The 8,543-nt window shown below is 49.7% G+C and overlaps 1 protein-coding gene across 7 annotated transcripts in view; it reads left to right on the top strand.

Moving 5' to 3' along the window:
• Window positions 1-18: 18 nt before the first annotated feature.
• Window positions 19-8,543, top strand: part of NaPi-III (Na[+]-dependent inorganic phosphate cotransporter type III) — a 68,837-nt gene continuing 60,312 nt past the window's right edge. For 3 of the 7 annotated variants that reach the window (XR_013313893.1, XM_077663224.1, XM_077663221.1), the window contains exon 1: window positions 19-252. The gene's annotated coding sequence lies outside the window, so the exon portion shown is untranslated. Of the gene's footprint in view, window positions 253-6,545; window positions 6,768-8,543 lie in introns of those variants that run through there. The other 4 variants (XR_013313894.1, XM_077663223.1, XM_077663225.1 and 1 more) reach the window with 3 other exon arrangements.

Genomic DNA, 8,543 nt, shown 5'->3' with positions numbered 1-8,543 from the left:
CTCTCGTTCCAAGGGTGAAGACTCTCAGCACCAGGTCCTTTCCGGTTCCCGAGCACAACAGCCGGCGGCTGCTGCAGCAACAAGTGCATCGTGATCACCATGTGGTCGGTCTTCGCCCGGAGGACGCTTGGGATGTGCTCTGACTTTTCCGCCCAACCGCTCGGTTTATAACCGGGTGTCAGACCGGGATAAAGCAGCCACCTGAACGTCGCCTCCTTCGGGGACAACACTGCCAGCGAATTAGGTTTTTCGGTACGTGAAATCAACTTTTATTCCTCTGATCCCGCCGCTTCCTAACGCGCGCGTATTATCCGATCGCGGAAGTCTCCGAGTTCCTGTACCGTTATATATCCGCCCGCAGAATTCTGGGCGGGAAAAAAAACGATGTCAGCTTTCGCGAATGCAGCTTTTGATGCCTAAAAAGTGTCTCAGCGCATTTGATAAGAATCGCAAATATACTTTTTTCATTTATATCAGTCGCCGAGTGCTGAGCCGTGCGTGGAATGCGCTGGCGCTCTACGGCGCCGCATCTACGTGATCGATGAACAGCCGGTCGCTCGTATTACGCGCCGCTGCTGCATGTTGGCACGTTGTCTTTTTCGGCGAGCAGCTCGCTGCTTTGTGCGCATCTGTTCAGTGCTCATGACACCACACAGCGCGCTCGCCTGTGCTCAGTTTCTGTTATATTAATTATACTCGCGTGTCACGCGTGAGTCGTGTGACGCGCCTTGTGCGCGAACTCTTGCGCTGCCTAAAGACCCACTACGACAGCGCTCACCGACTGTCTCTTCCGACTTGATATTGATACCTCATGGGCTTCGCGGCATGCCCGGCCTGAGCGCGGGTGCAGCGCGTCCTTTTTTTAAACTTTAAAGCGAGTGGCCTGGCTGGCTGCGGTTCAAGTCTTAGAATAATTCGAGGGGCAAGTCTTTTGCTTGGCGCCTTGCTTGTGTGGCAATACACGGAGTCTGCGGACGTTTTCTTGCTTTGTTTTCTTTATGGCTGCCAAATTGACTGCGTTACCTGGCCGTTTGTCGGCAGTGTTGGAGTGTTTTCTTCTTCCCGTCGCTGCATTGCGCGTATCTCGAGCAAGAATAAAACGCCCGCGATACCAGGATGTCGCTACCTCCAAATTAACCTTGGCGACAGGCTGCAATTAAAATAAGATGTGCCAGCTGTAAGCGTTGCTGAAGACAGGCCAAGTGATTTGCTACGTCGCCTTCGAACTCAGGAGCCAACTTCTTCACTTGGCCAGGTAGACGCACCAGCAACTGGAATATTTCGCTCACGGGAGCGAGGCCGAAACTTATCGCATTTACGCTTCTTACGCAACATCTGTCTGTCGATCGCTCATGAAACTGCCTTTCTTTGATAAAAAAAAAAAGTACACCGATCGGATCCGTCCGGCGTACCCCGGAAATAAATTGTGCCAGATCCTTGTGATATAAGTAATACTTCAGCCACGGACTTCCTTTAGCAGTAAAAATTGTGTTCTTTTTTTGTTGCCGCTGTGATCACTGTTACCTACGTAGTACGTACATTGTCTGACGGGTAACGCAACGCGACCTGTAACTTCGTGTGATTCAGTACGCATTGAAAAGTAGCGACGTCCGACTCTACCCACAACGGTTCCTAAGCGCGCACGTGCTTGCAGCGACCAGAAGGAGCCGTACTGTGTAACAAGGTTGCTGTTGAAGTGCGATGTGAGCTCGTTTTGTAATTCCGAATATCGTTCTACGGCAATGGGCTACGATCTATCAGTTTCTGCCCGGGTTTTATTTTCGCCATAACCGGTTTTATTTTCGCCATACCATCGACATGATCCGGGCAACGGCCTCTGGTTACGTAACCATCGTGTATCATGCTGTGCTCATATCGAATGTCGAAATGGTGTGTACTCGGGCGTGCAGCATCGCCTCGGCACATGGGTAGATCATTCTGAAGCATCTGCTGAGAGCTGTGTGGAGCATGGGGCACAACGCATCGTGGAGAGTGCTTGCCTCGCCCTCGGCGAGAACTTGACGATGCTTAGTTGGAATCCATTTGTATCCGTAGAGGTAGGACAGTGCTTGTGATCCGCGCCGCGGTGGCTCAGCAGCTATGGCGCGCTCGGCTGCCAAGCACAATTTCGGTTGAAAAGGACTTCGGAACCCTCCACTGACCCGCCGCGGTGGCTCAGTGGTTAGGGCGCTCGACTACTGATCCGGAGTTCCCGGGTTCGAACCCGACCGCGGCGGCTGCGTTTTTATGGAGGAAAAACGCTAAGGCGCCCGTATGCTGTGCGATGTCAGTGCACGTTAAAGATCCCCAGGGGGTCGAAATTATTCCGGAGCCCTCCTTTACGGCACCTCTTTCTTCATTTCTTATTTCATCCCCTCCTTTATCCCTTCCCTTACGGCGCGGTTCAGGTGTCCAATGATATATGAGACAGATACTGCGCCATTTCCTTTCCCCAAAAACCAATTATTATTATTATTAACCCTCCACTTCGGCACGCCTCATAGCCCCACTGGGTTGTATTAGCACGTATACGCTACCCGATTATACCACCCCTCCCAAAAAAGCGTGCGCCCATCGCACAACAAGAAAAGCCCGCGCGGCAAATATACACAACAGACTTAAAGACGTCAAGTTAGTGGTGTCGAATACAGGCACACAAAGGCATATCTTGTGGCTATAGTTGGCCACTCGGGAGAACGCATAGCAGCTGCGGCCATACCAACGAACAGTCCGGAAGAAGCTGAAGAAGCAGCAGTAGCATACGCCATGACCATACAAGTCTCAGAGGGAAAGATCATAATAAGCGACTCAAAAACTGCGATATTAACTTCATCAAAGGCAGAGTACACCGACAGCCGCGAGTACCATCCAGAAACTAATATGGGCCCTAGCACACTCAGGCCCCCCAGGAAACGAAAACGCCGAGAACTATCCGGGCGGGACCACGGGCGTTCCGGAACCCCGAGGCCAGATCATCGAGGTACCGTCTACTCACCTTTGATGAAATCACGACTTTCTGTCAAAGGAGCAGAATGGAATAACCCAATCCCAGCCCCACGCAAGAGCAAGCAGCCACTCTCAGGCAGCTTCAAACGTACACGTTCCCACGCCCAGCAATACTAACCAAAATTCACCCAGCTCTGTGAAATGCAAAAGCTGCGGGGAGTACGCGGACCTCAACCACATTATGTGGGCCTGCAGTAAGAACCCTTTGAGCCGAATAACCACAGAAGAGCAGTGGGAGATGGCGCTGCGCAGCTAGGACCTGTGGCAACAAAAGTTGCTCACAGAGAGAGCTGACCAGGTCGCTGAGCTCCAAGAGATCAAGTCACCAAGCGACAGTAGCCCACTTGCCCCGGAAGGGAGCCTTCCTCTCGTGGGGCTCAAATAAAGTTTATCCTCTCTCTCCATAACGCTTCCACCATTTGCGGCAAAGGGTTATCGAGGTTCGTGGTGCATGCCCGAGCTACATGAACTGGGCGGAAACGCATGACAAGACGGAAGTGTGGTTAAAAATGCAACGACGGACAAATTCGTAACAGTTTTCACAAGCATCGCGACAGTATTTCCTCGCGTCACGTTGTCAACTGCACACTGCGCGTAGTTTTGGCAAAAGGTGTACTACTCCCTGGTGAATTCTTCTTGGGAGGCTTAAAATAGCGCCGGCGAAACGTCGGGCAAAGGTCCGTGTGCTGAAAAGCAAAATGGTCTGCACAGGGGCCAGCTTAGCGGTAGACGTGGACGTTGTGTCGGAAGCCAGCGAAATAGGTTAGCGAATGCCCGAATCGTGACACGAAGGTGCTTTGGGATCCGTGATTGTGCGATGGCGCGGTGTGCATGGATGCTGCAGGCGCTACAGCCACAGCAAGATAAGCAAGGCGTCGGCGTACCTATGGCCGCTCGCGCTTGCCAAAAGCATTCCGAGCTCCCGCTGTATTTTATTTGAGGCTAAGCGCGTTCTTCTTGTCGTCCATGCTGTGATCGAGATGAGACTTGTTTAAACCCACGCTCTAGGTTTTCATGAAGCTAATTTTGGTGCATTTTATGTTTTTAAGCAGGTCTGTACAACTGAAAGTGCCGTACCTCCGTCCTCACCACTCCATTGCCAGCACCAGACATTGGCATGCTTCGCAGATATGACCTAAATAGAGTAATATAATTATCTCCTTTCATCGACTCGCGTTTGTTCTCTGATCTCTCTTCCTTAACTTTCGTTTTCTTTTGGGTTCTTTGTTCTGCCCATTCTACTCTTTGTGTCTTAACGCCGCGGGTGGGTATGTCTCTTAGCGTTACCCCTATCATTTTCCTTTCCAAAGCTCGCTGAGCTGTCCTGAATTTAGTTTCAAGCCTTTTTGTTACCCTCCCAAGTTTCCGCCGCATAGGTGAGCACTGGCAACTGAAGAGCATAGGGTCGTTTAAACCCTGCTCATTTTGTTGATTGCGGTGGTATTCATATGCACTTCAGCTAGCTAGAGCAATCTTGAAGCGCTTCGTTCTTGATCAGTGAACCGATTAAATCAGCTGTCAAGGGCACTGATTAATCGCGTAGACGTTACTAACCTTCGCGCTGCCGTGATATTATATCTGCTTATGATTGTGCTTGGTCTGATACTTGAACAGCGCGAAAAAGTCAGCCGCGGTTGACAGCAAGTTGATAGATATCTGACGGTCGACGCGCGGTGCTGGTGGAATGCGCGTGTTCCTGCCCGCCACTGATCCTCACAGTATTGATCACTGAAGCCCGTTATACTTAGTGGCAGGGGCGGGACGGTTTCTGTTAGTCCCGCCGCAATATTAGTATTAATCACTCAGAAAGGGAGGGCAGGCGTTTTTCTGACGTTAGCTGGACGAGCTGTGAGTACGGCGCCTTCCTCTCTGTCCTTGTTTTATTTGTTTAAGCTGCCGCCGACGTGCTTTCTGGTTTTGCGGTTGGGTTCGGTCGTGTGTGTTGCACGAGCTTTGCTCTCGTAACATGTTTGAATATGCCCCCCACCTCTCCGAAGGAGCGTGTATGTGGCGTTGCTCCTTATGCTGAGCACGTTAGGCGTTATTTCTCTGTTCAATATAAAAACAAAAAAAGAAACTAAAGAAGGTTGTACAGCTATCAACTGCCGCCCTCGCGAAAAAGAAATTACGTTGTCACGAACTATCCTCACCGTGCTAAAGGTATAGAATTAATGGACCGGTATAGAGTGGTCAGAGCTTTCTGAAGCTGGGAACTCACCCGCCGCGGTGGCTCAGTGGTTAGGGTGTTCGACTGCTGATCCGGAGTTCCCGGGTTCGAACCCGACCGCGGCGGCTGCGTTTTTATGGAGAAAAAACGCTAAGGCGCCCGTGTGCTGTGCGATGTCAGTGCACGTTAAAGATCCCCAGGTGGTCGAAATTATTCCGGAGCCCTCCACTACGGCACCTCATTCATCCTTTCTTCTTTCACTCCCTCCTTTATCCCTTCCCTTACGGCGCGGTTCAGGTGTCCAACGATATATGAGACAGATACTGCGCCATTTCCTTTCCCCCAAAAACCAATTATTATTATTATTAAGCTGGGAACTATACGATCGACTGAGCCCAACCCGGAAATTAACCACCCCCTTTTTTCACCCTTCGCTATTCCTTCGTTTCCGGTTTTTTTTTTTTCTCCTCGCTTCCAACTATCTGCAGGAAGCTCGAACGGCCTCTTCTCGGTCACCTTGCAACGGGTTAAAAGACAGTCTAGCTAACAAGGAGTGTCGCGCTATGTGCCGGTTTAATAAGCTCCCAACTGTTGCCGAGCAGCAGAACCAGCTTTCTCACGCGGAGCACGATTTCCCTTGTCGGAGGGCAGCGCCTTTACGAAGACGCATTGTGGCGCTCTCGAGTACCGAGGAATTCAGTCCTCCGCGATAAATAATAATCGTAATAATAATAAAAAAAACTCCGTCAAGCGCAGTGCGGTTCCTTGACTCTCCTGACGTCAAGCGTTGTAAAGCCTTTCGTTCCTCCGCTCTTCGCATTGTTTAGCTCTGCACCTTCTCAGACGCGCCTATCTGCTACCGGGCTTGCGCTATCGCTTCGTTACTCGGCGACGATTTTATTTTTTATTTTGGAAGAGAGCGCTCAAAACTCGTCGGCGTGATGGATGCGCTGGCGGCGAGGCGTCCTTCTGTCGGCGCGCGCGTGCGCGAGCGTACACAGTCGGCGTAGTTTAGGTGTCGTTCTCTCCAAGAGGGAACAACACATTGCATCGGGCACGTGCCGTTGGTCTCTCGCCTTTTATGGCGGGGACCCCTAAAAGCGCCGCGATGTTATTGGACCTCCTTCAACCCCGTTAGCCTCCTCTTGCTCGAGCCCACGTCCGGCCGTCTGCGAGGGCCAGCCGTCATTAGTTTTACCTTTTCCTCTCTCTATCTCTCCCTCATTTTTATCAGGCTTGTAGTGTCGACAGCAGCAGGCGGCGTCGGCAGGCTTGCTAGCGCATGCTGGTGATGGTGATGACCCCGGAGGAGGAGGGGAGGGGGGGATCCGCCAGTCAAACCTCCGGGAGTGCTCGAAGGCTGCTGCTCCCGTTGTCGAGGGTCGGTCACCGGGAAGGTCGTCGCTCATTTCGGGCGTAAACACCACCCCACCGAGGCGGCTCCACAGATCGAGAGGAGCATTTTGGTGCCGACTGTGTGATGAGATGAGGCTCTCTGAAGGAGGCGTCGATGACAGTAGGAGGCCGTGACTTTTAGCGATCCTGAGCGGAGTGTTTGTTCCCTGCGTGGAGTGTCGGCGTCTACGCTTCCCGGGTGGGTATTACAAGCTGTTCATCATCGGCTTCTAACCGATTCACGCATCTCTCGCAGTTCCGGGTCGATTCGCCTTTGCGTGTGTCTGACGTTTGGTGCTTCCAGGCTTTATTCGAGCCAGCTTTTATTGTTTGCCTAGTGCTTCTTCCGTTCCTTAGGTACTCTGCAGTGCGCGGCTTAAGAATTATAGCCGAGCTATATAAAAATCGCTGACAGTCTTGTTAAACCCGATTTCTTCCCGAAAATGTTCCTTCTAGGCAACACACAAGGGTAATGGAATGAGTTGCTCGTAGGACATACGTTTATATGAAGCAGCATAGAGAACATATGTACGTTTTCCTGAACGAAGCTGGGGACATCGCACGAAAATTGGGGGATATTATGTGCTTATTCCAGAGGAGTTTTTTTCGTTCAACTGGGGATCTTAAAACTCTCTTAACGCTTGTTATTCATGTTGTGACTTAAATTGAGGTTATGTTCGGAAAGTAGCTTTTAGAAGCGAGACGGGGCCCAAAAAAACTGGTACTGACGAGGTATTTATCCGGCCTCGTGTATTGGGCGCTGTCCACGCTAACGAAGTCCTGCTTTAGTGTTCTTGGTAGTTCGAAATAGCCTCTGTGATGTTTATTTACTGTTTTCGCAGTGTACAAGGCAGGCGGGTCTTTCATGCACGTGAAGTGCTTCGTAGGAGTTCGACAGTTTACGGTAAGAAATAATTGTAGTAGATAAAAAAAAAATGATGGTAGGGGAAGTTTTTTTTTTTTTCTACGCAAACCGTCACGTCATGTGGTTTGTGAACTATTGCGCAAAAAAAAAGAAGAAACGAGGCATTTTGTGGCTCTGACGAAAAGGGCAAAAAAAAAAACGAAATTGGGAAAATTTTTACTGAATAACCCGAATTGTATCGGAATTTCGAACTAAAACAAAATATCGCCCGATTTCTTTTCCCCGAAATGCGGAAAAAATAAAACCCGAAAACGATGGGCTATATATATAATAATAATGTGTGTTGCGAGAACATGACGTGCTTGACTGCTTAAAGAAAGTATACAGCGAAGTATATGCTACGTTAATGGATCATTTTTATTTGCAAGAGTTCCGTAGCGCAAAAAGCACGCAAAGAGAGCGCTAGGGAGCTTAATGTGAATTACCTACTAGCCCGAACCATCTCACCCTTCTAAATTTTTATTTAACGACGTTTCGATCGGAGCATATTAGTTAACCAGACTGCTAGTTAACACGTCTTAGATGTATTCTGATGTGCTACACCACTGACAATGCTATGCCGAATGAACCGCTCTTCTAGACCCCCAGGTGGTCTAAATTATTTCGGAGCCCTCCACTACGAGACCTCATCATTTCTTCTTTCACTCCCTCCTTTATCTCTTCTCTTGCGGCGCGGTAGGGGTGTCCACCGAGATATGTGAGACAGTTACTGCGCCATTTGCTTCCCTCAAAACCAAAACGATTTTTTCTAACTCAAAAAGCCTGCTTTTAAAAAATGTGTAAAGTCTTTGGTGAAGCAAGCACCCTGTTTGCACAGGGTGTTTCACCTACACAGGGTTTTTCACCTAAAAGTTCTTTTTGAGTTAGAAGAGCTCTTTTCACGACATAGCATTGTCAGCGGTGTAGTATACATGGTGTTTCACCTAAGACTGTACACAATTTTTAAAGTTAGTTTTTTGAGTTAGAAGAGCGCTTTTTTTCGGCACAGCGCGTTGTCAGCGGTGTAGTACATCATAATAAAGTTAAGACGTGCTAACTGGCAGGCTGGTT

The sequence above is a fragment of the Amblyomma americanum genome, chromosome 4 (genome assembly GCF_052857255.1).
Source record: "Amblyomma americanum isolate KBUSLIRL-KWMA chromosome 4, ASM5285725v1, whole genome shotgun sequence".
Classification (NCBI taxonomy): Eukaryota; Metazoa; Arthropoda; class Arachnida; order Ixodida; family Ixodidae; genus Amblyomma; species Amblyomma americanum.
The sequence above is the reverse complement of the archived record's forward strand: the minus strand, read 5'-3'. Positions and strand labels throughout refer to the sequence as shown.